The sequence below is a fragment of the Pimephales promelas genome, chromosome 8, assembly GCF_988280905.1.
Source record: "Pimephales promelas chromosome 8, fPimPro1.hap1.1, whole genome shotgun sequence".
Classification (NCBI taxonomy): Eukaryota; Metazoa; Chordata; class Actinopteri; order Cypriniformes; family Leuciscidae; genus Pimephales; species Pimephales promelas.
In genome coordinates, this window is record NC_142776.1 from 11511587 (window position 1) to 11539343 (window position 27757).

Here is a 27757-nt window from a genome sequence, read left to right on the forward strand (position 1 = left end):
CACAAAAAAATCTCTGATGACCGAGACCGATGAAGATGCCCTGAAGAAGGCTCCATGCTGCTAGAAGGAGCATGCTGCTCTGGGCTTTTTAAATTTGTCCGTTTAGGACATGTCATTTGTTCAATAAAGACATTTTAATTCAGGAGTGCCTTGGTCATCAGAGACTTCTTTCTCTACTGTCTCCTAGATGTCCTATCTTGGACCGAAGAGCACCTATATTTTTTTCTCATATTTTTTCCATCACCAAGGCCTGTTTAGGGGCTTTTTGGAATGTGTAAATTTCTTTGAGAACAACAATTACCATTTTATTCTGTGCCTTGCACAACCTATCACATTTAGAATTATTTAGAACACCTTCTGTTTGAATCTCTTCTGCTATTTGCATATATCATAAAATCAGCAACAGATCCCCACATCAGACATTAACCTGTATGAATGGCTGCCTATCCTGGATGGTAACACATCCAAAAGCAGGTCAGTTTTAGCATCATCACACTTTTAAAGGTCCCAAGACATGCTTCTTTTTGTAGGCTTTGATATAGGCCTTAGTGGTATCTAGTACTGTATCTGAGATCCTTTTCCCAAAATTTAGCCTTGGTACAGAATTATAGCCACTCCAAGCCAGTCCCACAATGAGCTTTCCTACAAAGGAGGCCCTACTAAATATTGATGTGGTAATTCCATTGGGGTGCCCACATTTTTGGACCTGTCTGTGTTTGTTATGACACACACTGTGTTGTTTCTGTTGATTCAATAAATGTTATTTCAGAACTGAAATCTTACTGTTTAAGGAGTAAATTATATCCAAATGAAGTTGCTTCGAAAGGTCAGCAAATTCTAAACAGAAATAATGATAATTATCCGAGATGCCAAAACATTTGAATAAAACTGTATGTGCCAGTAGAATTTATTTTTGTTCAGGTGGTCAAGTTATTTGAGTTTTTGACACACCTTGTCTCTGGGGCAATGACACCAACCCTGCCACCTGTTTTTGCTCTACAACAGATTGATGACATTAAATTTTGCCCAGCAGGTATAATCATCATATTTCACAACGAAAAATTGTGCATTGGTCTCTGATAAATGACACAAGTGGCGAAACAGGAAACATAGCATTGCATTACATACCGGCCATCTGCCGGAAGCTAGTTATTTTAGTCAAAAAATTTGAAATATTGATATTTTTCTTACACGAATGCATCACTTCACTTCGGATGGACTTCAGAAGATTAAATGATGTTTTATTAACAAAGTTTGGGAGGAGCACATTCCGATAATTAACACAGGTGGAGAGCACTAAACTGATAAGAGGTGTATATAGATATACCAGTCTCAATTGACCAAATTGCAGCATCCCTTTACCACCCCTTCTCCACTCTTCTAGTACCATGTTTGTTCTTGCATAATGATTAGAAATCATTGACAGTAGAAGTCTAATGAGGTCTAATGGGCTAATGAGGTCTAATGGGCCAAAGCTGCAGGTTTTACAAGGCAAATGAGACAGCAACTTTTACCCAATCACCACTGTGTTCTGTGACTTTTTCTATGTCAGTTATGTAAAAATGTAGATTAGTCTAATTTGACACTGAAAACTAAGACTACCTGACTGACTGACTGACTAACTAACTAACTAACTAACTAACTAACTAACTAACTAACTAACTAACTAACTAACTAACTAACTAACTAACCAACTAACTAACTAACTCCTAGTTGGCCAAATTAGATTTTAAGACACAGTCTAAGAAAAACTCAATGACTATGTTTATGCAACTGGTACCTGGTAACTTATATCTAAGTTTTGCGTAACTAATGAATGATTGTTGTTTGGAGTTCCGAAAATACGCACAAACTTGCTTGGCATAATGATAGCCAAGTCTAACTCAGTCTGTCTAGCAACAGCCATGCCATTAGGTTAGGGCCAAGGGAATGATATCATGGGTAAATAATGCCAAACTATTGGTCAAGAGAAAGAAGAGGCAGAGGGAAACTTTAGTGCAACATTCCATAATCTTGTTATACAGGCCAAATGTATAAATAGAGAGAAAAAAAGATAAGAACATGTTAGTAAATAACTAAAGTATACAAAGAGAAAAAAAAGTAATGTATATTAGAGGTGACAGACACATGGCAGACAGACAGCATGCAGGGAGAGGTTGAAAAAAGAATATGAGGTGGACAGCAAACATGTAGACAGCTATATAGAATGGCTGACTGACTGACAGACATACATGGGGGATGGGGGGGATAAAAATGTAATTTTACAGACATTTTACATAAATTAAATGGGCCAATGGTAATCTGACAAAATGGCAGTGACATGTGAAAGCATAAGAGGCATCATGATCCAGTAAAAAAAAAAAAAAAAGGGGGGGGGGGTGTTGGCAGGGGGTGAACTGTTTATATGCAACATGAAGTCACATAGCGATCCAGCTACTGTTCAGTGAGAGAGCATAGCTCATCTCATTCATGTTGAGCATAACCCTATCATCACACACACAGACACACACACACACACACACGCACACACACACACACACACACACACACACACACACACACACACACACACACATACACGTCTATATTACTAAAAGGGGACTATCGCTCTACACTGGCCAAGAGGGGACTAGTGTTTCTGGTCATTTTGAAGAAACAAAAATGACGTACAAAATTCTCTTTTAAGGTCTTTTTTCATAATATGACTTTAAATATGCATTTTTTTATTTTTAAAAAAACATGCCAAGTGGGGACCTGAAACTCTGGCCGATGTCTACCTTACCAACAGGGGACTCATATAGCCTGCAATTGAACTGTGTGTCTGTGTGAACAGTGAAGTGAACTGGCAGTGAAATCTTGTCTTCATTTTGTAACTTATACATACTTATACACATATATGTGTGTGTGTGTGGGTGTGTCATTATATAATGCTCAAACATATACATGTCTATATTGCTACACAGCAGTGTCGCTGTACACTGGCGAAGAGGGGACATTCTGAATGATATCTATCCAACCAAGTGGGGACTTTGTGTGTGTGTGTGAACTGGCAGTGAAATCTTTCTTCATTACGCTTACATTATATATATATATATATATATATATATATATATATATATACACTACCGGTCAAAAGTTTTAGATCAGTAAGTTTTTTGCTCACCAAGGCTGCTTTATTTGATAAAAAAATGACAAACAGTAATATTGTGAAATATTATGACAATTTAAAATGACTGTTTTCTGTTTTAATATATTTAAAAATGTAATTTGAAAGCTGAATTTTCAACACCATTACTGTTGCTGATTACACATCAGTTTTCAGTGTCACATGATCCTTTTGATCAATTTAACTCATCCTTGATGAATTAAAGTATTTTCGAATTTCTTTCCTCCAAAAATAAAAAATAAATAAATTCTTACTGGCCCCAAACTTTTGAATGGTAGTGATTAATGTTACAAAATATTTCCATTTCAGATTAATTCTGTTCTTTTTAACTTTCTATTCATCTACGAATCCTGCAATAAAAATGTAAAAAACTGTTTTCAACATGGATAATAATCATAAATGTTTCTTGAGCATCATATTATAATAATTTCTGTAGGATCATGTGACAATGAAGACTGAAATAATGATGATAAATTCAGCTTTGATCACAGGAATAAATTACACTTCACTATATATTCACATAAAAAACCGCTGTTTTAAATTGTAATAATATTTCACAATATTACCGTTTTTTTAATCAAATAATTGCAGCCTTGGTGAGCAGAAGAGACTTCTTAAAAAACATAAACAATCTTACCGATCTAAAACTATATATTTCTATACTACTAACAGCAGTGTCGCTGTACACTGGCAAAGAGGGGACATTCTGAATTATATCTATCCAACCAAGTGGGGACTTTGTGTGTGTGTGAACTGGCAGTGAAATCTTTCTTAATTCCGCTTACATTATATATCTATTATATACATTATATATATATATATATATATATATATATATATATATATTTATATATATATATATATATATATATATATATTCACATAGAAAAACGCTGTTTTAAATTGTAATAATATTTCACAATATTACTGTTTTTTTTTTTTAAATAATTGCAGCCTTGGTGAGCAGAAGAGACTTCTTAAAAAACATAAACAATCTTACCGATCTAAAACTATATATTTCTATACTACTAACAGCAGTGTCGCTGTACACTGGCAAAGAGGGGACATTCTGAATGATATCTATCCAACCAAGTGGGGACTTTGTGTGTGTGTGAACTGGCAGTGAAATCTTTCTTAATTCCGCTTACATTATATATCTATTATATATATATATATATATATATATATATATATATAGATATATATATAGATATAGAAATATATATAGTATATAATATATTCACATAGAAAAACGCTGTTTTAAATTGTAATAATATTTCACAATATTACTGTGTTTTTTAAAAAAAAATAATTGCAGCCTTGGTGAGCAGAAGAGACTTCTTAAAAAACATAAACAATCTTACCGATCTAAAACTATATATTTCTATACTACTAACAGCAGTGTCGCTGTACACTGGCAAAGAGGGGACATTCTGAATGATATCTATCCAACCAAGTGGGGACTTTGTGTGTGTGTGTGAACTGGCAGTGAAATCTTTCTTAATTCCGCTTACATTATATATCTATTATATACATTATATATATATATATATATATATATATGTATATATATGTATATATATATATGAAGAGTTCAGATGCAAAAGCCTCTAAGTGCCGTTGGAAATATTCTTCAAAAATGATCATTTTTTATCAAACTTATATATTCAAGTTCAGTAATTTCACTTAAATGACAATTAATAGGTAACCTTCATTGTAATTTAAGTGAAAGTACTGAATTTAAATATACAAGCTTGAAAAAAATGATCATTCTAGAAGAAAATTTCAAATGGCATTTAGAGGCTTTTGCATCTGAACTCTTCATATATATATATATATATATATATATATATATAATATATTCACATAGAAAAACACTGTTTTAAATTGTAATAATATTTCACAATATTACTGTTTTTTTAATCAAATAATTGCAGCCTTCGTGAGCAGAAGAGACTTCTTTTAAAAACATAAACAATCTTACCGATCTAAAACTATATATTTCTATACTACTAACAGCAGTGTCGCTGTACACTGGCAAAGAGGGGACATTCTGAATGATATCTATCCAACCAAGTGGGGACTTTGTGTGTGTGTGAACTGGCAGTGAAATCTTTCTTAATTCCGCTTACATTATATATCTATTATATATATATATATATATATATATATATATAGATATATATATAGATATAGAAATATATATAGTATATAATATATTCACATAGAAAAACGCTGTTTTAAATTGTAATAATATTTCACAATATTACTGTGTTTTTTAAAAAAAAATAATTGCAGCCTTGGTGAGCAGAAGAGACTTCTTAAAAAACATAAACAATCTTACCGATCTAAAACTATATATTTCTATACTACTAACAGCAGTGTCGCTGTACACTGGCAAAGAGGGGACATTCTGAATGATATCTATCCAACCAAGTGGGGACTTTGTGTGTGTGTGTGAACTGGCAGTGAAATCTTTCTTAATTCCGCTTACATTATATATCTATTATATACATTATATATATATATATATATATATATATATATATATATATATATATATATATGTATATATATATGAAGAGTTCAGATGCAAAAGCCTCTAAGTGCTGTTCGAAATATTCTTCAAAAATGATCATTTTTTATCAAACTTATATATTCAAGTTCAGTAATTTCACTTAAATGACAATTAATAGGTAACCTTCATTGTAATTTAAGTGAAAGTACTGAATTTAAATATACAAGCTTGAAAAAAATGATCATTCTAGAAGAAAATTTCAAATGGCATTTAGAGGCTTTTGCATCTGAACTCTTCATATATATATATATATAACGCTGTTTTAAATTGTAATAATATTTCACAATATTACTGTTTTTTTAATCAAATAATTGCAGCCTTGGTGAGCAGAAGAGACTTCTTTTAAAAACATAAACAATCTTAAAGATCTAAAACTATATATTTCTATACTACTAACAGCAGTGTCGCTGTACACTGGCAAAGAGGGGACATTCTGAATGATATCTATCCAACCAAGTGGGGACTTTGTGTGTGTGTGTGAACTGGCAGTGAAATCTTTCTTAATTACGCTTACATTATATATCTATTATATACATTATATATATATATATATATATATATATATATATATGAAGAGTTCAGATGCAAAAGCCTCTAAGTGCCGTTGGAAATATTCTTCAAAAATGATCATTTTTTATCAAGCTTATATATTCAAGTTCAGTAATTTCACTTAAATTACAATTAATAGGTAATCCTCATTGTTATTTAAGTGAAAGTACTGAATTGAAATATACAAGCTTGAAAAAAATGATCATTCTAGAAGAAAATTTCAAATGGCATTTAGAGGCTTTTGCATCTGAACTCTTCATATATATATATATATATATATATATATATATATATATATAATATATTCACATAGAAAAACACTGTTCTAAATTGTAATAATATTTCACAATATTACTGTTTTTTTTATCAAATAATTGCAGCCTTGGTGAGCAGAAGAGACTTCTTAAAAAACATAAACAATCTTACCGATCTAAAACTATATATTTCTATACTACTAACAGCAGTGTCGCTGTACACTGGCAAAGAGGGGGCATTCTGAATGATATCTATCCAACCAAGTGGGGACTTTGTGTGTGTGTGTGTGAACTGGCAGTGAAAGCTTTCTTAATTACGCTTACATTATATATATATATTATATACATTATATATATATATATATATATATATATATATAGAAAAACACTGTTTTAAATTGTAATAATATTTCACAATATTACTGGTTTTTTTTTTATCAAATAATTGCAGCCTTGGTGAGCAGAAGAGACTTCTTTTAAAAACATAAACAATCTTACCGATCTAAAACTATATATTTATATATTACTAACAGCAGTGTCGCTCCACACTGGCGAAGAGGGGACATTCTGAACGATATCTATCCAACCAAGTGGGGACTTTGTGTGTGTGAACTGGCAGTGAAATATGTCTTCATTACAGTTAAATTATATATCTATTATATACATTATGTATATATATATATACTATTTTTCTTATTTAACGCTCTCTCTTCATATACTTTCTATGCTTTGTTATGCAGTCCCTAACAATTTACTTGCCATAGTTATGTGCCATTGCACACACACGTCTATATTACTAACATATACATGTATTAACACAGAAGTGTCGCTGCACACTAGCCAAGAGGGAACTTTCTGAATGATATCTGTCCAACCAAGTGGGGACTTTGTGTGTGTGTGTGTGAACAGTGAATTGAAGTGGCAGTGAAATACACATCCGTAAAGAGGGTCGCACACCGAATGAGAAGCGCAGCGCTGCGCCACGTCTAGGACAACTCCAAGTATCGCACACCGGACTCACACTTTCTCATCAGTGTATGGCCAGCAATATTGTTATGTTTAATGACATGAAATGAAGATGTTTGTTCTATGTTATAATTGTACTGTACAATTAAATACAATCGTTGCTGAGTCTGCAGTCTGAAAACTACCTCAGAGCATCAGTTAACTGAATGAATTGAGAATCTCACATGAAAACCCAATTACATCAGCAATTGTCATTCAAGCAGCTGATTTATGTAAATGAATGCAAAACTAAATTTATTGCAGCATAGGGCAAAGTCAGTATACATTATCAACGATTTCAGACAATAAAATAATTTAAACTTTATATAAAACTAAATGGCACTCTGTGGCGGCAGCAGGATTACGTTCAAAAGGTCACGGGCGACGTAGCCGTAAGTACAGAGTCAGTGTTTACAAGTTGAACGCATAGGTTGAACGTGCAAACTAACTCAAACGCTGTTTACAAAAAAGTAATTAAAAGGTAAAACAACGATGTCGGACGATTTTGATTCTGTACTTCCGGCTACGTCGCCCGTGACCTTTTGAACGTAATTACGTAATACGTGACGTTACAAACGCGCCTGACAGAATAGAGCTAGGCTAGCATTTGTCCTTAGAAAAGTTACATTTTTGGAATAAGTTTTGAAATAACCGATCGTTTTGCATGATAAGACCCTTATTCATCGTCTGGTGTCGTTTAAAGACATTTGAAGCTGCATCTGAAACTGTTATTAACCGTCTTTTGGACCTTGGACCGTCTGGTTCCCATGTAAGTCCATTATATGGAGAAAAATCCTGGAATGTTTTCATCAAAAACCTTAATTTCTTTTCGACTGAGAAAAGAAAAACATGAACATCTTGGATGACATGGGGGTGAGTAAATTACCAGCAAAAGTTTTTTAAGAGCCACAAACCTGTATATAAAACTCTTTTTATTCTAGATACACTAAATGCATACAAAGAATAGACAGGATTTTGATGCAATATGCAAAAAAAGTCAGAACAGTCACACAGCTTGATCAAACAGGATCATGTTATTTTATGTTTGAGATAGATATAGATAAATAAAAATATAAATATTTAGAAATTTTTTTTACGTTGATCTTACCTAAATGTTTTTTTTTTTTTTTTTTTTTTTGTTAAGAGTTTAAGTAACACATGGAAGCTTGATTTCAATCTTCGAATTAAACTGAAAAAAGTAGCAAATAAATAGAATAGAATAAAGAGTTTTTTTGGTATGTCAGAAATACTACAGAAACTGAATAAAGTAATCCAATGTAAAATAACACTGGATAGTCTTTTTAGTCCAGACTGAATTAAATACAAAGGCTATTAATTCTGATTGCTTAGAATTAATGCTATATTCTGTTGTTTTAATTCAACAGAATTAATGACACATATGGCTGCGTTCACTTTAAGAACGGATCCCTGTCTCATTTGTACTGTCTGTCTGTCACACGCGTTTAATGCTTATTTAAGACATTAGACTGTCTTTACGAGGTTACTCACCAATACCAGAGTTTTGACATAATGTCGCGTGTTTTTAACTGTTAAAGCGATATAATCCAGGGATAAAACGTTTGTTTCAGGCGAGCTGTTTGAGGCGGATTGGCTTTACTGTATGTGCACGCAGTGAAAGACATCTCTGAGAGTGCGCGAGCACGGGATGGTTTAATATTGCTTGAATGTTTAAACTAAAACTTAAAAAGACGTGAAAATTATAAACGTTAGTTACCATCATAGGTTACGATGCAATGCTGGCCCGATTGTGCAAGTGAATATTTCGTCGTGTCCCGACTCCTAAACGCGAGTGTGTATCGACAGCTGCAGCGCTTAGTGTAGGGCTGCAGCTATCAATTCTTTTTGTAATCGATTAATCTAGCACTTAATCGATCGATTAATCGAGTAATCGGATAATTTGTTTATGTGTGTTTTTAAGCAACCAAAACAAATAATGTATTACGAAAATGATAAGGTGTTTGGCTTTTATTTATTTAAAAGAAAATAGAGGTATTTATTCCAACTGCAACATTTGGCTCCACAACTAATTATTGCAATTTTTACCCGTGTTTATAAGTGCCAGTGCCAACAATTATATAACAATACAGTTAAAACAATTTACTGTAAAACCTGTTACATGTAGCCCATAACATGTAAAACTTTGAATACAAACTTAAATAGTAAAGCCCATTTGGCCTTAGTTTTGTCTTCTTAATACAACATTACAAAAAAAGGATTGCACCTTCTGCAAATTACCCACCTGGAAACAAAAATATATTAATATAAAATATCAACCCAAACAGGTACACAAATGTGTACAATTTATAAAAAATAAATAAATGGAAATAAAACAATTATAAATAAGAATCAGACTTTTTCAACTGTAATCTCAAGACAAACATCAGAGTGTGTGTGTCTGTGTGTCTCACAATATTTGTTCCTCCATCACGTCCCGGTGAATGTATGCTGAAATTTTTGTTGCGTGGCTACATAAAAGTTTAAGCATATGATGAATTGCCGCAATTGGTCTGACTGGCGCGTGAGAGAGACATGGGTGCACGCGCTCGCTTACCTCTCTGCCGTCGTGCGCGAGCCGCGGTTAGGAGCTCAACATCTCGCATGCGCGCTCGCACTAGATTACAGGATATTTTAACTTGCGAATTAATATGCGGCGGTAAAACTAGTCGATCACGAGTGGCTCAACAGGTAGATCTATAGACGAACTCATCTTTCAGGCATTTGACCGAAGGGATATACACGCAGCGTGAAAAATCGAATTGCGCGAGTCTCACGCTGAATGCGTGAGAGTTGGCAGCCCTGCCAGGTATACTTTGCAGACACATTGCATCTTGTTCTCTCCCTTTATAAACATATAATGATCCCAAACTTTAGACATTCTCTGCAATTTATGAAGTCATATGTATCATGCGCTGTGGTGTGCTTCCTGAATAACGGTCCGTGTGAAACAATCAGATCCCTGCGTGCGCCATAGGAACTGCGTCATTTAACGAGGCTTCGAGGCAGATTTTTTGCCTCAAGGAATTTTTGTAATCGAGTAACTCGAGTAACTCGAGGAATCGTTTCAGCCCTAGCTTAGTGCTTGCCTAGTGCAGTGAGACGAGAAGACGCCGCACCGCGTCCGCGAGCCCTTTATATGGAAAAAATCGATTCGAGGCCGTTGAGAATCGATTTTGAATCGGCCACATTTTAAAAACCGATTAATCGAAAAATGAATTTTTTTTGCCCAGCCCTAACACACACACATATATATATATATATATATATATATATATATATATATATAAATGACATAAAACATAAAAGCCTGCCGGAAAAGATGGGTCTTAAGGCAAGATTTAAAAACATGAATACTTTCACTGTTTCGCACATCCTGTGGCAGCAGGTTCCATAAATAAGGAGCTGCAAAACTAAAAGCCCGGGACCCCATAGAAGTAGTGCGGGTTCTAGGGAGAACAAGAGTGAGCGAGGAAGACGATCTTAAAGTCCGAGATTGAATATAGATATTAAGAAGGTCCAATAAATATGAAGGGGCAAGGTTATTGAGTGCTTTAAATGTCCGCTTTGGACAGTATTCATGTAAATTATGTCGGTTATGTCTTAAACAGTTGTGAGTGTATCGGATGTGCATCAGTGCAATTGGATCCGTATGTCATTGGAAATAATCCGACGTCTTAAAGTGAAAGTGGCAACAAACATAATGTGGTCTGTGTCCTTAATATTGATCAAGCAACCAAAGAAAAAGAGAAAAGCAATCACAGTTTGTTAATAGCTTTAGTATAATAAGGATTAATTATATTTAATTTACACAAAGAATATTTCTGCTTGAAAGAATAAAGAAGGATGTATGCATGGTTATAAAGAATGCATACTGTATATCATCCATTGAAAAGGCTGTGTTGTACTTTAGGAAAAGTGGTTTTTATTTAATTTTAAGAAATATTTTTTAAATCACAGTAGTTAAATCCGTATCTGTATTGCATGTTCAGACTTTTAAATCATTTATATTAATAGGTTAATAGATGTTTTCTTCGGGAGTGTATGGGTTTGTACATTTTATTCTATTCTAAATTCTAAATTAACGCATTACAATTTAACTAAACCCATTATATTTTAGTCGACTAAAATCCAATGTGATCTCATGAGAATACGTATGCATTTGTACGTAAAGTGTAGTTCTATCATACGTACATATAATTACGTTTTATATGCGCAGAAACGTATAATACTGACGTATTTACAGAACTAAAATGTAAAATATTTACGTTATTGACAGCACAAAAACGTAATTTATTTACATTTGAACAAATCCACCGATGTACACATTTGTACATATCACAATTTATGCAAATTAAAATCGTAGCATTATGTTTTGACTCTATTGCATTCAACTGTCTTATTCATTACGTTTTCAGTCTCATTTATTGATATAATACTCATAAATATTAACATTTTGCTCGTTTCGCCTGCATGGTGTTAAACAATACACTATAAAACCTTAAAAATACATTCTTTAACTTTACTCGTTTAACCATTTTGTAATATAGTTTATTTGTCGTGAGGCACAGAAAGTGTTTTCTCCTATAAAACAAAACATAAATTCACAAAAGACATCAATTTTATTAGTTTGATGTAATCCAAATCTTTAGAATCCATAGCCTACGTTGTTTACAAGAAAAAAAATCCTAATTCAACCTTTTATCCAGTCGTGATCTTCGCCTCCATTCTCAGCAGCAACCGTACACGTCAAATCCCGCGCTGGTGATGAATTCAAATTCAAAAATCGCGCCCTTGAGAAGCGATACGTCGTGTTTTACGGCAGAGATATCAAATGGTCATTGGCTCTTCCCTGCCTCATCACAGATTGAGACATGAAGGACTCTGTGACGGTTGGTTTAGTTCTTTTGAAATAGTGCGAAGCTGCGAACTGAAGCCGGATGAACATTTTCATTGATTATTAATTTAAATTCTGCTCTGTACTTCATACAAAACTATTACAATGTTGCCAGAGAGGACTGCGACTGCAAAGCATCTTCATGTGAACGGCTTTTGGTAGCGGTTTTGACATTTTCGCAATAAATATATTATTGTGATTATACTTGTCTGTTAGTCACGTTTTTCTTCATAATTGTAACGTTAGTTTACGTAGTTTTAACGAATTGTTAGGGGTAGGTTTAGGGGTAGGAGTAGGATTGGTGGCTCAAAATATATTTTAATGCCATATTGTTAATACAACTGCCATTTCCCAACACATCTGTCCATTATGTTTTATCCTTTTTTTATATTCTGTATAAAATACACTGTAAAAAAATGTCTTGTCAAATTAACAGTAACTTACTGGCAACAATTATCCAGTACTTGCTGTATTTCATTCAACAATAAAATTACTTTAACACTAACTACAGTACTGTTAAGCATACTGTAAAATCAAATAACATTATTTTACTGTAATTTCTTACCATATAAAAAGTACAGTATTACACTGTTAATTTTTAATAATACTGTATAGTATTATACAGTTATGAAATGTTATTGTATTTATTTGGTGCTACTGTGTAACCTGTAGAATATGTAGAAAATCCGTAGAAATAGAGTATTATTTAACAGTTAAAATAATATTTCTATGGATTTTCTACATATTCTACATGTTTGCACAGTAGCACTATAGGAAATAGAAAAAAGAACAAATGAAGCTTTAACTGCTCAAGGTTTATTGTGTATTTTCAAATTACATTTACATATATACATTTAAATACATGAATAAAATTAAATACATGAATAATAATAATGTAATATAATACAATTTAAATCATGCATGAAAATCATGAACAATCATGCGTTTCAATTCATGCAAAAATGATTATGAACAGGTAAAATAGAAAAGATTAAAGGGGCGCTATCTGATCAATCTATTAGAAAGGGGGGGGGCTTAAACTAGATAGTCTATTGGTTTGAGATAGACTGTCTAACTGGTCAGACTGGTCTGTTGCTGATTTTAAAGGGTTTTGGGCTCCTTTATAACTAGAGGACCAGATTTGCAGGGCTGGGAGAAATGTATAAACTAGCTTTGACGAGTAAACCACCAATCCAGATGAGTATTACAAAATGACAAGTTGCACTCAAAAAAAAATGCTGGGTTGTTTTAACCCAATTTTTGGGTAGAATATGGACAAAACCAAATGTTGGCTTAAAAATGCAATGTAAAAATTTAACCCAACGGCTGGGTTTGTCCATATTTGGCCCAAAGTTGGGTTAAAACAACCCAGCATTTTTTAGAGTGTGTTATCCAGTGTCCTTTAAAAAAATCTAAACACAAAACAATATCATCATGCACATGTGCCATGAAAAACTTGCATTACGGTATTAATAATCATTTATATGCAGACTTAATGTTCTAACATTTGCAATAGGAAGTTCTCTATCCAAGCTTTTATGCAACTGAACCAGAACAATTCTTAACAACTTGCAGATAGGCAATTATCTGTTCAAAATTCACAGATAGCAAATAATCTGTTTAAAATGTTCTCAGTGGGTCAGTATTTGGCCAAGGTATAGTAGTAGTAGTTGGATAAATAGAATAATTAAATTAGATTAGATTTACAATTCATCGGTCGTCAAGATGGATGGGGTCTTCTTAATATGCACAGCTCACACCTGTGGAAAAGGAGAACAGACGAGACGTTTTTACAGTAAAAGCGTTTTTGTTGTTGTTGTTTTTTTTTTAGCTAAACAGCAAAAACAGACAAAATGATGTCTAAAGTGTAGTTCACTTAATACTATCTTGTTTGTTGGACTGTTTAAAATCAATTCATTTACGGTCACGTGAAAACGTCAATCTTGCTTGTGTGATACTAAGTTACATCGTATGACAAAAGAAGCTTGACAGGGCGTCTTTCCCTTCAAATAAGTAACGTTACATGTCAGTTTACACATAGTTATAAAAACAATTACGATATCAGACAATACTGTAAATGTCACACATAGCTTTGTATTTGGACAAAACTGCACTTTTTGGGCGCTGCGGTAGAGACTGTCACTGAGGTAAACATTAACGTTAACTTAAATAGCAGATTGCCAGGTCAGGATTTACACAAAAATAAGCGTGAAAAAATCAATAAGAGGAATCGAAACTTTAATTTTATAACAACAGGCTAATCCGAATCCTAACCTTGGATATCAGATTTAAGGATACATTTATCGATTTTCAATTCCCAACCCTATAAAGTTATAAAATAATGAACGTGCAGGCGTTTCCACCGACATAACGTGGTAAATAACAAAACTGATTAGACCATTTTGACCTTATAAGAGGCTATATATGATATACATGTTAATAAAATCACATTTAATCAAGTAACTTCATATAGTTCATGCCGCGGCCAGTTCTAACCTTAATCCGTTAATGTAAGTAACTGATATGGTTTGCATAAAATATAAAATTACTAACCAGATATATCATATGTAGGCTATGGCGAAAACATTGCAGACGACAGCGGCGCGATGCATGGCCTGCGCGCTCTCACAGAGGGAATAAGGGAACTGAAGAGTTCTTCATAAAATGGCAGCTTGTTGTGGTTATTTTTCGCAGTCATTTCGTACTTATGTATTTAAATTGACAGTAACATGTCCCTAGGTTACATTGAAGAGTGTCAAATTGTACATCTTATAGTAAAATGTCTAGAATAGATTAAATTGAATACAGAAATTGTGGTCAGCTATTCTATATAACTTTAAAGTTATAGCAAGAATCCATAATAATTATTACTTACCAGATGAAGAAGTTCCTGGTCGGCAGAAAAGACAGCGGCACCACTGACACGACAAACTCTTTCAAAATTCAAATGCGCTCTCATGCACACTGAATTAAGGCTGTTAATGGTCACTGGCCCAGTGCTACATTTCTTTTTTTTTTAATGTAAGAATAATAACATTAGAGGTCTAGCAATTTTACCCGTGGAACTGTGTGTCGAGTTTTTCGCGGTCAGTTTGCACTGCTGTATTTAGATTAACAGTAACTGATAATTTCCCAGAATGCATTGAAATTCTACAGTAACATACTGTCAACTGTGTGCACAGTACATAATTGTTGAAAAAACAAAATAATACTGTGAAAACAACTAAATTCTACTGTAACTTACTGTACATAGATTATACAGTAAGAAACTGTTGACAAAAACTGTATAATCCTGTGAAAACAACAGAAATCGTTTACATTGTAGTTATGTTTAGGTTTGGGATTAGGGTTATGGGATCTTACATAAAATGGTAAAAAGGGATATATACAGATATCTTTATGACATAGAATATACGTAAATACTTAACGTTTTGTAGCTGTAAAAACATAATAATGTTACTTTTAAATGTTGCAAATACGTATATATTATACATTTCAGCATCTATCCAAACGTACAAAAAAGTATGTTTTCTATCTTTGCAAAAAACTTAAAATACCTACGTATTAACAATGAGACCAGGCTGCTAAAATCATATTGAATTTCGTTGACTAAAACTAGACTAAAACAATTCAGATGACTAAAATATGACAAACTAAATGGCATTTTAGTCAAAAGACTAAAACTAAATCAAAATTTGTTGTCAAAATGAACACTGCTTTAGTTTGAAAATTACTTCAATTATCTTTTTAACTGTTAACTGGTTTCAATCTTATTTATGGAACAGAACGTTTTTGTTCAGGATAGGTCATTTCTTCTGTTCTGTCGCTCACCTCCACAGGGATCGATCTCGGCGCCCTCCCTTTACTCGTTCTACATGCTACCATTGGGTTCTATATTTTAATAAGACATGGTGTTGCCTTCCATTCTTATGCTGAAGACACCACAATATATATACACCTATTGAGAGAAATGATCCGTCTGCTTCCATTTCTCTTTTATTATGCTAAGATGAGGTTACATCTTGGCTTGCAAAAAAATTGTGTCTTTAAATGAACACAAAACTGAGGTGATAGTTTTCCCCACTGATAATTTTAAGACCACCAGCATCGCTTTGAGGAGCTTCTCTGCATTCAGATCTATGCGGGATTAGGTGTGCTTTTAGATGGGCCTTCAAAACGTGATAAATATCTTCCGTAACTGCATCTAGTTTATCAACTGCATCTAGTTTTTATTTGAGAAGTTGCACAGATACTTGAACATTGGTAGCTGTATTTGTAAGCGCTCAGACCAGTTTACCTAAAACACCTTCCAGCCATCCTGCATTGAAATGTAAATGAGTGTGGGGGGATTTGGAATCAGGGGCGTAGCAATCATTTCAAAAGTGAGGGGGACAGAATGTCAAGCATTTTACATGGTTCATGTTTACATGAAAGACTAAGACTTGTGTATGTGTTTAGTTACTTCTTAATTTTTCAGTTTTTTTTTTTAGATTCAGAATATGTTTCAGTGTGAAATACGGTAGAAATATCTTATTCATTTTTGTGTTGATAAGTTTTGAACTTAAATAACAGTCTTGGAAATAATATGTAAGCATGTGCCTGTACAGTAAATCAAGTTTTGTTTGCCAGAAATCAATTCATGTAAATCGAAAGATCTTAGTTTAGCCAAGACTGATCGTGTGATCACTAAGTGAAGAGTTTTGAGAAGTTGTTCAATGTTGTATTATGTTCAGAGTTTTAGCAGTGTTGTGTCGAAGTGAAATATGTAGTTTGGAAGATGTAGTCACTGAATGCATTAATACAACTCTAAAAAGAAAAACAACAACAAAAAAGCAACCTGTAATAGCAGCTGCAAATGGGGCCTTATTTATCACTCAGAAAGAATTAGTGTTAAACACATTTACACAAACTCTAGACACAGAAGGATCATATGTTCCCCACATCACACCAGGACATTTCACTCAAAATTGTGAAATATTTCACTCATTAAGTGTTTGATTTACTCATTCAACTGATGTTCAAAACAACTGTGTAGTTACAGTGCTGCAAAAAAATGCAGACATGTTTCTTTATAAAATAGCAGACACAATACCACTGATATTGAAAAAAAAAGATCTAAATCAACTTCTAGGTTTGGGTGAAGTGAGAGGGTCACAGAGACAGAACTAAAAACCTAATTTGTCAAATAAACTCTAAAAATAAAAGATATTCAAGACTGTGGTATAAATAATTGGATGATCTGACCATAACTCATACTATCCTTGATTTTCTAACTTAGGACATTTCCTTTGTGTGTGATTACATCGCCCTCCCCCACACTAATTAACATATCAATGCAGTATGGCTGGAAGGTGTCTAGGTGAAGTGGCCTGAGCGCTTACAAATACAGCTACCAATGTTCAAGTATCTGTGCAACTTCTCAAATAAACTACAATAAACTAGAGAAAATGCTGGGATTTACCCTTCCAAATTTATTTTGTAATGTTTTCTTTTGTAAAAATGTATTTAAAAAATAAATAAATACAAGAATTAGACTATCTACTGTTAACTGCAGTTTGTTACATTATCCATGTTTACAATACTGCACAAAATTATTCCTAATTTTCCCCTTTTGTATAGATTAAATTGGTGATTAAACTGAGACTAACACAAACACTTGTGGAGGTGTTTAGTTAAATATAATTGTTTTTTTTTGTTTTGTTTTTAATTCAGATTATATTTCAAAATGGTATTACTGTATAAATATTGCAAATTTTGGTCTTATTCATGTTGTGTTAGGTTTTGAACATCAGTTTTGATTGGAGAATGTAAAGATGTGCAATTTGGTCTTTATAGAACATAAAGTTCTGTTGGTGTTTGTGTTAAGTGTGAAATACATTCATGTAAATTGAAAGACGCCATTGAATAAATAAATTCCAAAGCAAAATTAAATGATCCACAGTTTGTCACATAAGCCCATTTCACTCCGAGATTCTAGAAAATATACTGATAATTTGTCCCTTGATCTTTTGATTTCTGTTCATCGACAGTACCAGGGATTACAGTATTGTAAACATGGATAATGTAACAAACTGCAGTTAACAGTAGTTTACTTCTTGTTTTTATTTATTTATTAAATACATTTTTACAAAAGAATATGTTACAAAATAAATTTGGAAGGGTAAATCCCAACGTTTTCTCTAGTTTATTGTAGTTTATTTGAGAAGTTGCACAGATTCTTGAACATTGGTAGCTGTATTTGTAAGCACTCAGGCCACTTCACCTAGACACCTTGACACCTAGACACTAGACCAAGCCATCCTGCATTGAAATGTAAATTAGTGTGGGGGAGGGCGGTGTAATCACACACAAAGGAAATGTCCTAAGTTAGAAAATCAAGGATAGTATGAGTTATGGTCAGATCATCCAATTATTTATACCACAGTCTTGAATATCTTTTATTTTTAGAGTTTATTTGACAAATTAGGTTTTTAGTTCTGTCTCTGTGACCCTCTCACTTCACCCAAACCTAGAAGTTGATTTAGATCTTTTTTTTTTCAATATCAGTGGTATTGTGTCTGCTATTTTATAAAGAAACATGTCTGCATTTTTTTGCAGCACTGTAACTACACAGTTGTTTTGAACATCAGTTGAATGAGTAAATCAAACACTTAATGAGTGAAATATTTCACAATTTTGAGTGAAATATCCTGGTGTGATGTGGGGAACATATGATCCTTCTGTGTCTAGAGTTTGTGTAAATGTGTTTAACACTAATTCTTTCTGAGTGATAAATAAGGCCCCATTTGCAGCTGCTATTACAGGTTGCTTTTTTGTTGTTGTTTTTCTTTTTAGAGTTGTATTAATGCATTCAGTGACTACATCTTCCAAACTACATATTTCACTTTGACACAACACTGCTAAAACTCTGAACATAATACAACATTGAACAACTTCTCAAAACTCTTCACTCACTTAAAAATTAAGAATTAACTAAACACGAAAACAAGTCTAAGTCTTCCATATAAACATGAACCAACGAATTCTGAACAGCAAAAAATAGTGCATATTGCTGCCTGTTGTGTGTGTGTGTTTATTCAACGCATTCTCATCCTTTAACGTCATATAGAACGCTATATGCAAAAACGGCGCTATACTACGCACATGGCACCTGTTATCATTAATATAACACGTGCTGTGAGAGCTAAGTTTAGGTGTGGGGTAGGGTCTGCGTATCATATTTACGCTAAAGGATTTATGACGACTTGGGTTCGCGTGTTATATTAATGATAAAGGGTGCCATGTGTGTAGTATAGCGCCGTTTTTGCATATAGCGTTCTATGACGTTAAAGGATGAGAACGGTCTGGTTTATTATATATATGAATGATGTGTTTTGGTAGTTTTAATGCGTTTTGAATGTGAAATGTACTGCAGTGAAGCTGAAGTGAAGAGCTTAAAAAAGTGATAAGTATTTAGAAATAAATACATTCTAATTTAATTTAATTTAATGGGAATATAACATTCTAATGTTGTGGGTTAACAGATTATGATTGGGTTACAAGCATCACCTGATGTCAGTCAGGATAAAAATGTAATGATAAAAAATAAACAAATCTGGGTAATTTAAGCCCTAAGGGAAACAAGGTTGTTGTTTTTTTTTACTGATATTGGCCAATATGAGGGACCACAACCCATAAGATTGGTCTTTCATTACAGAAAAGAGGCTCTCCAGTTTGATGGTAAAGGGAACAATGTGTAATTGCTGCTAATATACTGTTATATACTGCTGCTAATATGCTAATATCAAATAATGTTATATCTTTTTATAATTGTATTATGAAATATATGCCTTGTCAACGCATTCTCACCCCAAGGCGTCACCTTTGACCATGCTTCAATATTTGACGTTTTAGGCGCCCTTCAGCGTCACTTAAATGACGCGATCCTACGGCGTCATCTAACTGACGCTAAAGGAAAGCGTCAGTTAGAGGACGCGGCTAGGTTTAGGTGTGGGGTGGGGGTAGGGTACACGCGATCCTAGGGCGTCATCTTACTGACGCTAAAGAGCGCCTAAAGCGTCAGATATTGAAGCATGTCCAAATGCTTTCCAAGGCGTCAGTTAGGTGACGCCTTGGGAGTGAGAATGGGCTGGCCTTGTTAAAAAGAATTGAAACATGTTCATAATTGAAACCAAAAGGAGAATTATAAGCATTCCCCAGACTTACTGCTGCCATTGCATTTTATTTATCTAGAGTCTAGATCATGTACAGTTTAGCTTGTGTGGAGACCTGCAATTATACCTTAAAGAGATATTTCTGCTTGATTTTATTGAGTTGATAAACTAGATGCAGTTACGGAAGATAATTATCACGTTTTGAAGGCCCATCTAAAAGCACACCTAATCCCGCATAGATCTGAATGCAGAGAAGCTCCTCAAAGCGATGCTGGTGGTCTTAAAATTATCAGTGGGGAAAACTATCACCTCAGTTTTGTGTTCATTTAAAGACACAATTTTTTTGCAAGCAAAGATGTAACCTCATCTTAGCATAATAAAAGAGAAATGGAAGCAGACGGATCATTTCTCTCAATAGGTGTATATATATTGTGGTGTCTTCAGCATAAGAATGGAAGGCAACACCATGTCTTATTAAAATATAGAACCCAATGGTAGCATGTAGAACGAGTAAAGGGAGGGCGCCGAGATCGATCCCTGTGGAGGTGAGCGACAGAACAGAAGAAATGACCTATCCTGAACAAAAACTTTCTGTTCCATAAATAAGATTGAAACCAGTTAACTGTTAAAAAGATAATTGAAGTAATTTTCAAACTAAAGTAATATACACTGTAAAAAAAAAAAAATCATGATTTGTTATCATAACGTTGTTTCTTCTGTCAAATCAACTTAGATAATGTATGTGGTTCAGATGACATAATATTTTGAGTTTCTGATTATAAAATCAATCTCCTTCATTGTATTAAGTCAATTTTTCAATTTCAATGAACGTAAAGTTTCAAGGCAACCAGGTAACTTCATTTTTTAAGTTAAACCAACAATAATTGTTTTACAGTGCACACATATCAGTCAAAACTGCTTGTAAAATGTAAAATATAGTCAAATACAACTATTTGTATATTTGTCAAATACAACTTATCAGTAGGCAATAAGCTTAAATGCGATATGTGGACCAATCATATACTGTAAGTATAAAGCCACAACAGAGAATTAATTTTTTAAAGCAATAACTTTCCTGTATTGTCCACAACATAAAGCTTCTGATGTTTTATAGGAATTTCATCGAAAGTGTTATGATATTCTGTATTATTTGTTAGTATGGAATTGCTACTGAGGTACAGACAAAATTATTAAGAAAAGTAACAATGGCAAGTAAATTGTTAGGGACTGCTATAACCAAGCATAGACAGTATCTATGAAGAGAGAGCGTTAAATAAGAAAAAAATAATATTATGAATGATAAGAGGCGTCTTCTCGCCTCTGCTTTCGAACTGTTGCCGCTGGGCACTTCATAATAACTGCATGCTATTAATCATTAGTTAATCATTAGTAAATAGTTTATCTGTAATTTATAAAGCATTAATAGACATTAATAAGAAGTTTATAAATACAGCTATAAATGCTCTATTCTTGTGTAAATGCTTTATTCTTTATTTAGAAGCATAATATTGTGTTTAATCATTGTATTTTCATACTTTATTAATGATCAATTTATAATTTCCTAATGAAGAATAACATTATTTACAAACCAGTTATTTAGGAGTTGTCAGTGATTCATGAGATCACTTAAGTGTATTTAAATGTAGTAAATGCAAGAAGTTAAGCATTTAGTAGTGGTCAGTTAACTTTTTTTGGCAGCTCATCTAAAGTGAGGAATAGTTATATCTTGTAAAGCATTCATAAATTAGATTTAAAGGCTCAGTTCTCTTCTAAACAGAAAAAGGAAACAAACACAACACTTTGAACATAAAAGAACATACAAATATTTAACTGAGCCTTTGAAATCTCTTTTATAAATGCGTTACAAGGCATAACAGGTCCTCACTTTAGATGAGCTCACAAAATAGTAAACTGACCACTACTAAATGGTTGATAACTACCTGAATTAACCTTGGATTACAGTAGAAATACATGTTAAAAATGTATTAACACACTAAGTAACTATTACTATATGTCTGAATAATAAGATGCATGAATGCACATTGAAATAGTTTATTAATCATTTACTCACTTTCTAAGTGATCTTATAAACCACTGACAACTCCTAAATAACTTTATATTGGTTTATTATTATGGTTTATAATGCTATACTTCATTTAGAAATCATAAATTGTTCATTAATAAAGCATGGAATTAAAATGATTAAAACACATTATAGATATGCTTTTAAACCAATAATCAGCAATTTATAAAGACAGCTATAAAGCTATAAATTCTTTAATATTGTTTTAAAATCATATCTATAATGTGTTTTAATAATTGTATTTTCATTAGTTAAGCATTTACTATTGCTTAACTAATGATTACTAGTGTGGGGTTATTAAATTTACTGAAAGTACCTTAACTAAGCAGCTCTACAGTCTCAGAGGCTTTGGGACAGCCAGCCATTCAGACAATAGAGAAGTGTGAACGACGTGTGTTAATGGGCCACTGCAGTTCCTGCTCCAGCCTACAGGAGCGCTGCTGAGTATGGGCTTAAACACACACACGTGTGTTAGTCCCCACTTGGTCAAAAGTTAAAAAAATTCACCAGAGCGTTTTTTAGTTGATTTTAACATGTTTTAAGGCATAGCTAACAGGGGACTTGAAAAATGTCCCCACTTCCCTCGGCGGTCCCCTGTTGGTGAGTGTGTAACGACACCAAAGTCCCCTCTTAGATAGGTAGACAAGTACACACACACACACACACACACACACACACACACACACACACACACATACAGTTTTCCATGTTTCTGCACAAGATTTTAGAGAGAAAGAGAGAGAGAGAGAGAGAGAGAGAGAGAGAGAGAGAGAGAGAGAGAGAGAGAGAGAGAGAGACTAAAAGATCTAAAATAAAACACTATTCAAATTCATAGCAATTCTTTGCTAGTTGCATTTCTTGCCTCAAATGTAAGATTTCATTAGAATCTTAAAGCTGCAGTCTGTAACTTCTTTGGGTTAAAAATTATCCAAAGTACATAACTAGCCAAAGTACTTTATCCAAAGTAGGGGAGCGCGGGGCACAACCTAACGCGGGGTTAAATGTAACACTGACCGTTTACATAGTCCGTCAGGATCAAGCAGGCTGTCTTTCCGCTCTTTTTCTCTTGCTGCCAGAAGACGGTCTCCCGCGAATTTGCGGAAAGTTTTGATTATATTTCGTGAAGATACTGGACAAAGAGTGTTTTGACACCATGAAAGTAAATTTTTTCATCATAGGTTTTTTCTGTTTCTGAGTTGGGTGTATACGTTTACAAATCTAACTTTATATTGCCTTAATCACTGCCTTGTTGGCTCAAACATAGCACCGTTTTGAAACACATCAACAATTCCTATAGCGACTGTTAGCTAGGGTTAAATATGCAATACACAGTGGGGTTAGTTGTAACAGTGTTACAAACAAGCCGCCAATTGTACAATGTTAATCAAATGAAAACGGAGCCACACAACTTTTCAGGTTTGAGTGTTTATTTATACATTTAACTTTGTTGGACTTTCACAATGTTGGAATTTAAAATGTTTAAAATTTAGTGTACTATGAATGATAACTTGTTTATTTATTAAAAATATGGCCTGTTTTTAATGCAATAAACCCATTAAATTTTTATTTTAAGCTCATTTGTATTATTACTGTTATTGTATTTGTATTTGTATTATTAGTCAATTGCAATTACAATATTTTATAATTTTATTTATTATTATTTATTGCAAAATTGTGCAGCCCTTTTCTATGTCTCTATCCATGATATTGATCCACAATAGAAGGATGATTGCATGAGGGATGGATGTATGGATATCTGTCTATACAGATGCACAAACAATATTAAACTATTCAAATAAAATAGTACTGAATTATGTGTGTTAGACACAAGTGTTACAACTAACCCCTCTGTCTGTTACAATTAACCCCGCATATGGGGTAAGTTGTAACATTTGCACTTCTGTCACTTTCAGTCCAACTGTACGAAAATGGTAGGTCCTTGAAAAAAACTTTAAGTGTTTATTTGTAGCAGAGATGTGTATGTTGCTAAACTATTAATCTAACCTAATTATTTTTTAATTAATTGAGCCAAAACCAAAATGCGTTAGGTTGTGCCCCGCTCTCCCCTACATAACTAGCCAGTGTTAAATATCTGCTTGACTTAGCTCGATTCAAAATAGTAAGCTTGTAATAATGTTTTGAATTTCCACGGGCAATTTGAGCATGTCTTTGCGTCATTACGTCACATCTACATAAAGAAGGAGTCTCGGCTAGTAGGCTATATTGCGTGTGAGGATGTTGGAGGTGAAGATTTATAGCTTTTCTCACAGCACATGATATAATTAAACTTTTCAATCTGATGGCAGATCCAGAAAAGTTCAAACGATAATCACAAGTGACAACTGGAGATTCACCCATTCATCCATAAACTGCAAAAGACTTCAGAGTGGATAAAGAAAAAAGAGGCTGCAACCGGTCCCATGCGAAAGCATGAAAAAATATGGAAAGGGCTTTTGAAAGGTGGCGTGAACTACTTGTTTTGAAGGGGTTCAAAGCGAACACAGATAAGGCTTTTTTTCTGCTGGACAGATAAGACATTTCAATGGTTCAATTACAGAAGCACTTGTTTGCTTAATTCATACAATTACGGAGTACTGAACTACAGGTAGCCCTAATACACATTAAATGTAGTCACTCAATGCTGATGTTAAAATTAATTATTTGAGAACAAAGTATATTTGCACGGTTTGACGTGACATAAGCGATCGTTAGATTTAATTATCGCCATTTACTTCAATGCTTTAGTTGGTCAGAACAAAAGTGGATGTTACATACTTGTTCAGATGACATTTTTCAGTGAAACTTCTTATATTGATCATACTTCCAAAAAGTAGAATACTGTCTGAATGACAGTATCCACATGGTCGCGGTGACTGACAGCCGCAGATTCTCCTCAAACCATTGGATTCATCCGTGCTGCCGTGCCGAGGCACAACACACGTAAAGTTGATAATTTATCGAATAATTGCAATTATAGATTTCGAACAGCGATGGTGACAAAGAGGAACAAATACAGACTGCAGATTTAAGTAGAGGTAAAATCTTGCTTACATATTAAAAACATAAAATAAAAAAATACAAAACTCAAATAGAATGTAAAACGAGATCACAATTGGCTTCACAATTGGATCATTTGGCTTCACATTGCACACAATTTTATAGTATGGGGCACTGAATGGGACCAGTCAAATTTTCAGATGGGTTCAGTTTGCCCTGGTTAAATAAAGATTTTATGGTTAGCTGATTTATAAAAAGATTTCTAGGTTGGCTGAGATAGTAAGGAAGTAATGCCCCCTAAATAATGTCCAGCCTATTAGTTTGGGTTAAAAAAAAATGCAGTTTTAATAAACCATGCACACTCTTGCATGGACAAGTTAATGCTTCACCTGATGGTCCAGGTATGATTAGAGAATATTCCAAACAGCAAATTGTGGCCTTCAGTGGAAGCCAAGATGTCTTGTGCAAATGAGACAGAGAAATAATGATCTAGTTATAAAATGATTACATATTTCTGTAACACTCTCATTTGTAAAGTCTCATTTGTTAACGGGGTCCTTGATTATTATTTCACTTTTTTAACAATAGTTAGTGTGCAATGTTGCTATTTGAGCATAAATTACATCTGCAAAGTTACTGTATAACGCTCAAAGTTCAATACTAAGGGAGATATTTTCTTTTACAGAAATCACTTAGGAAAGACAACAACAAATGGCTGGTAGGGACTACAACAAGCTTCTTCCCGGGTAATGTAGGTGACATAACAAACCCTAAAATTTACATAAATTTACATAAAAATTACAACATCATGAGGCCATGTTGGGGTGCTTTAGAGAAGAGGAGTTGTGGCTCACTGGTTGTGGTGGTTTTTTTCACCCTGGAAAAAGTTTGTCCTTTGTAAGAGGTTAAAATTTATTTTTAACACTGTTCCTGAACATTATAACCTAACTGTTTGTCTGTGTGCTGCACATTTTACGGAAAACAGCTTTCAGAAGAGAGTACAATGCAGTCTATATGCACAAAAGCTTCTCCTGAAAGACATAGCCATTCCCACTTTGTCGGGACAATCTTGTTTATAGATCACAACTTGTAAGTATGTCTTATTATTTTTAGTTTTCTATTAACAGTTTCAATTATAAGCTTTATGTAGTTGCTATAATAGCTATGATGTAAATTAAGGACAAGGCTATGCCCCTGCTAACTTGCTAACTAACATTTTTGACGTAGTGCACACGGTGCGATTTTGGCCGCGATTTGGCCGTCTGAGACAAATTTAGCAAATCCTAAAAGAATCCTCTGATCCTAGGCTAAAATCGGAAGTCTTTGAATGTTAGTTTGACATGTTCACCAACAGCCGATTAATGACCGCTGCGATACATTTTTACACAAATTTCTAGCAGTGTCAGAAGATTTGACTCACAGTCCTGCATTGTGGCTTCTCTTAAGACGACCATCAAATTGCCTTCATTTTTCAAGACAAGGCGTGACCAGAATTAACATTGTGTATAGTCTGATATTAATGACAACTTAGATCTTACAGTGTAACATGGCTTACAGCAATGATCATGTTCGTACAGTCTGACAAGGACCAATTGTAAAGGATGTTAATAAATCTCAGTGTTAACCCGGCCTTAGGAAAATTATCCATGATTTTGTGATCGAGTTTGTATTACCACAGTTTACCATTAAATATAATTAAATGGTGGATGACATCGTATCTATAATAACATTACAAAAACACACCACTTTGAGACGTCCTGGGAAATCCGTGCTTGCAAAGTCTGTGCTTACACTCCTCTACTTAATTAACGATCAGGGTCTGAATCCGGTTCTAAATGGTTTGAAATTGATTCCATCATTAATATTTGTATCTGAGAAGAGCTCGCAGTTATGAAGGAGCATGACATTTCCAGAACATGCGATGTGCCAATTGCAACACACTGAGCCAGCTAAGAAATTACGAATTTCGGGAGGAGAGGCTTCATTGAAAACGGTGTGTTCAACCAGACTGGGAAGAGAGGAGCTGTAATAATTTAAAATATGTGAAAAATAATCTGTTT

General features: G+C 33.7%; 1 protein-coding gene across 15 annotated transcripts in view; it reads right to left on the reverse strand.

Moving 5' to 3' along the window:
* The window catches only part of tns1a (tensin 1a), a 138701-nt gene that overhangs the window by 27714 nt on the left and 83230 nt on the right, over positions 1 to 27757 (reverse strand). The window lies entirely within an intron of this gene.